Source organism: Schistocerca serialis, chromosome 1, assembly GCF_023864345.2.
Source record: "Schistocerca serialis cubense isolate TAMUIC-IGC-003099 chromosome 1, iqSchSeri2.2, whole genome shotgun sequence".
NCBI lineage: Eukaryota > Metazoa > Arthropoda > Insecta > Orthoptera > Acrididae > Schistocerca > Schistocerca serialis.
The window spans coordinates 131,439,544-131,443,973 of NC_064638.1; the positions used below are offsets into that span (position 1 = coordinate 131,439,544).

The following is a 4,430-nucleotide window of genomic DNA, read 5'->3' on the forward strand; positions in this document are numbered from 1 at the left end:
GTACGACGTGGTGTTTTGCTGTTGCGTTCTGATAATGATCAGTCCAGTGTCGTGGTCCCACATTCGTTACAGTCCTCTGTCTTACGGCTTCTCCACCACGGACATTGGGGTGTAGTGCGAACGAAACAACTTGCTCGTCAGCACTGTACTTGGTTCGGAATCGATTATGCGATTACGAATATGTGCTCTTCTTGCATGGCGTGTGCCGAACAACAATCCGCACCACCGCGGAAATTCTTTGCATGGCCAAAAGCCACTTCCCCTTGGCAATGCTTACACATCGATTTTTCTGGTCCGTTCTGGAATGCTTGATGGTTGGTTCTGGTCGATTCATTCAGTAATTTTCCTTTTGTTGTCCGTATGTCTTCCACAACGTCTTCTGCCACCATCCAAGTGTCATCTGCTATCTTTTGCATTGAAGGTCTTCCACAGACTATTGTTTCCGACAATGGCCCACAATTCATGTCCGCAGAATTTCAGTCATTCTGCAAGGCCAATGGTATTCAACATCTGACATCCGCGCCGTTTTCGCCTCAGTCAAACGGTGCCGCTGAACGATTGGTCCGGACTTTCAAGTCACAGATGTTGAAGTTGAAAGAGTCGCATTCTCGGGAGGACGCGTTATTGCTCTTTTTGTCCTCGTATCGCTCTCAGCCCCGAGATGGTCGCTCGCCGGCTGAGTTGCTCCACGGTCGTCCTCTTCGAACCTTGATGTCTTTGCTACATCCACCGCATCAGGTTCCTGTGCAGCGGCAGACACCTGCTTTTGCTCCAGGCGACGTTGTCTACTATCGTCCCTATCGCGGTTCACGGCGTTGGCTCAAAGGGCGCATTCTTCGCTGCCTCGGCCGCGCTATGTATCTGGTCTTGGGGGCCTCTGGTGAGGTGCGTCGGCATCTCAATCAGCTGCGCCTCTGTCGTCGCAAGGGTTCTGCCGCTCCTCGTCTGCTTTCAGCGACGGTGCCGTCCGGTCAGCGCCCTGGGGACCCATCTACTAGCTCGCCTCAGCCCCAGGTGTTCCCGACGCTGCCTTCCATTTTGCCCCATGGCGACGCGCCGCCGCCGCCGCCTGTTCTTCCGCCGGCGACGCCCGCAGTGGACGCGTCGCTGCAACCGCCGGGCGCCTCCCTGGGTCACGCGCCGCCGATCGCTTCCCGTGACCAGGTGTCCTCCACCATGGAACTCTTGCCCGCTCCGGACCACATTGCGTCTTCGCCCGTCGGGTGCCCCGACCCGATGGAGGTCGACCCTTCGGCCCCTCCTGTCTCTATAGGGGCGCATACACCGCATGTTGGCGTGCTCCCTGGACTAGGATTTCAGGTGTTTCCTAGCTCCCCTCGGACCGAATGGCAGGGTGCGGGTGGCACAGCCTCGTCTGTTGTTAGGCTCCCCACATCGTCGCATGCGTCAACATGGGGTCCTCCCCACGGCGGGCGGAAGCCTTATAACATAACCTTCCGCCGATTTGTGGGGGAGGAATGTGGTGTCACCGCCAGACACCACACTTGCTAGGTGGTAGCCTTTAAATCGGCCGCGGTACGGTAGTATACGTCGGACCCGCGTGTCGCCACTATCAGTGATTGCAGACCGAGCGCCACCACACGGCAGGTCTAGAGAGACGTCCTAGCACTCGCCCCAGTTGTACAGCCGACTTTGCTAGCGATGGTTCACTGACAAATTACGCTCTCATTTGCCGAGACAATAGTTAGCATAGCCTTCAGCTACGTCATTTGCTACGACCTAGCAAGGCGCCATTATCATTTGCTATTTATCTTGTGATGCATGTACCGTCAGACAGATGTTCACCAATTATGGATTAAAGCTACGTACTTTATTTGCTAGTCTTCATTACTTGTCCTGTTCCAGACCTCACGCCATACTGCGTGAGCTTAAACGCGTGCCTTACGGCTACCCGTCACAGTGGATTGGCTGTCTTGCCAGTCCACAACATGATGTCCTTCAAAAAATTCTACATGACTGTGAACACCGACTATGGGAAGTTAATCTTCAGAAAGTTGTTGTTTTCACGGTTAGATGAACACCACAAAGTTCTGAGGAGGATAGCAGCAAAAGGTTTGAAACGTCACTGAGTAGAAAGAAAGCGACAGGTAAATGATACGACCTAACATATTACATTTTATCTTTTCATTTCAACTCAGCTTGATGTGCTGGGCTGTCTGTAAGTGTGAATCTACCCTTCTAAAACATGGGTGGATAGACAGAAATATTAAGTCAATTAGTAAGAGGTAGGAGAGTTGGCAGAATCTGTGGGGCTATGTTACCAACACGTCGGCCATTGTGGAATTCTCCGTTTAGCATGCAGCTCGTAATTTTCAAGTAGGAAGTGGGCCATGCGATATCAAACTGACAGAAAACGACACGAGATAAATAATGGTGCTTTTCATTTCAGTATGACTTACTTCATTCTCGAGTTATGCCAAATTTTTCTCCCTCACATGTTTACAAGTGACGCAGAAAACTGGGTTAGCCGCACATCGATAACGGACAATGAGAATTTTGACCACATATAAATAGCTCCCATAACGAGCTCCTCTACACGCTGTAAAGGGCCAAGGGATGTCTGCCAGCCGCCCTGTCATCCTCTGCCTTTCGGCCTCATGCGGATGCGGTGTGGAGGGGCATGTGGTCAGCACACCGCTCTCCCGGCCGTTTTGCAGGCTTTCCCGTCAGTGGAACCGTTACTGCTCGGTCAATTAGGTGCTCAATAACTGGCACCACGAAGCTTAGGGCACACCATGCCAGTCCTCCAACCAAGGAAAAATCCTTGGCAGTACTGGGAATCGAACCCGGGTCTGCCGCATGGCAGGGTGCTATTTGTCCACCTCTGTAGCTGAGTGATCAGTGTAGATGTCTGCCACTCAGCTACAGAGGCGGACAAATAGCACCCTTAAAAAATGCAAATATTACAACATCTCACCGGGGACGATCCATATCGTCGGGTTCAGTTTACAGAGTGGGTGACACACAATGTAGATGACATCCGTCTTTTCCTCTATGACGTACAGTTTATGGATGAAGCTAATTTCTGTGTGAAGGAAGAGATAAATAAACAGAATCACAGATCCTGGTTAGATGTCAACCGTCACTGGATGGATCCATGGGAGCTAGAAGACACACCAAAAGTGATGGTTTGGAGTGGTATGTGGGGCTGAAGAATTGTTGAGCCTTCTCCTTTTCAGCAGGCAACGGCCTTGCCGCAGTGGATACACCGGTTCCCGTGAGATCACCGAAGTTAAGCGCTGTCGGGCGTGGTCGGCACTTGGATGGGTGACCATCCAGGCCGCCATGCGCTGTTGCCATTTTTCGGGGTGCACTCAGCCTCGTGATGCCAGTTGAGGAGCTACTCGACCGAATAGTAGCGACTTCGGCCAAGAATACCATCATAACGACCGGGAGAGCGGTGTGCTGACCCCACGCCCCTCCTATCCACATCCTCAGCTGAGGATGACACGGCGGTCGGATGGTATCGGTAGGCCACTCGTGGCCTGAAGACGGATTGTTTTTTCCTCCTTTTCAGTGTACACTAACAGCAGCCTGTTATCTGCCAGTGTTAGACGAATATGTGCTGCCTTCACTGCTGTTTGAAGATGAACATTCCCAACTCTCTTTCAGCGTGATGGTGCCCTACTTCATTACAGGCTAGCTGACTGGACATACCTGGACATCCGGTTTTCCCAGAGATGGAAAGCTGGTAGAAGTCTGGTGGAGTGACCACCAGGTTCCCTGCATTTAAGTACATTAGATTGCTATCTATGGGGACATGCGAAGGCAACTATTGATGCAGGGAAAGGTCAGAAAACTTTCACACGTCAGGGAGCGCACTTGCATTCCAATATGTGTGTTAGTTAGTGGGCGAAGCGGATAATCACGGCCTTGCAATGCGCCAGACAACACGCCGAACACATCCTTTAGCATTTATGTACTACCAATAGTATTTTCCTTGTTCCGTACAAAATGCTACAAAGCCTGGGAATTAATAAAGCGATGCTTAAATGAAAGCCACAGTTCTTCTTCCCACGTAACTCTCTATATGTTTTGTATGTTACATGATCTCCTTTCGGTTTCAAAAATTACGAGTTGTATCCAGAATGGTGGCTACCAAAATCGCCACCACGTTGGTAACATAGCCTCACAGTTTTTCCCCCTGTCCTATCTCATACTATTTGACTTTAAATTTCTGTTTATCCATTTGGTTTTTTCTAGAAAGGCCGTTTCACAGATATGGACTACTTTGTAGTATACGCACCATTTACATACAGTAATACAGGAAAACAAGATATGTAAATACAGTGACCGTTTATTAGACAATCAACCAGTGTTTGTGTACCAATATAAGAACAAAAGTACACTCTGAATAAAATGACAGCTGTGTATGACCCGTCTCATACACCTATTGACGTCCATACATT

General features: G+C 50.1%; 1 pseudogene; it reads left to right on the forward strand.

The window, feature by feature from the left end:
* The first annotated feature begins 3,202 nt into the window (after nt 1–3,202).
* LOC126427024 (5S ribosomal RNA) lies at nt 3,203–3,320 on the forward strand (annotated as a pseudogene).
* Nucleotides 3,321–4,430: the final 1,110 nt, after the last annotated feature.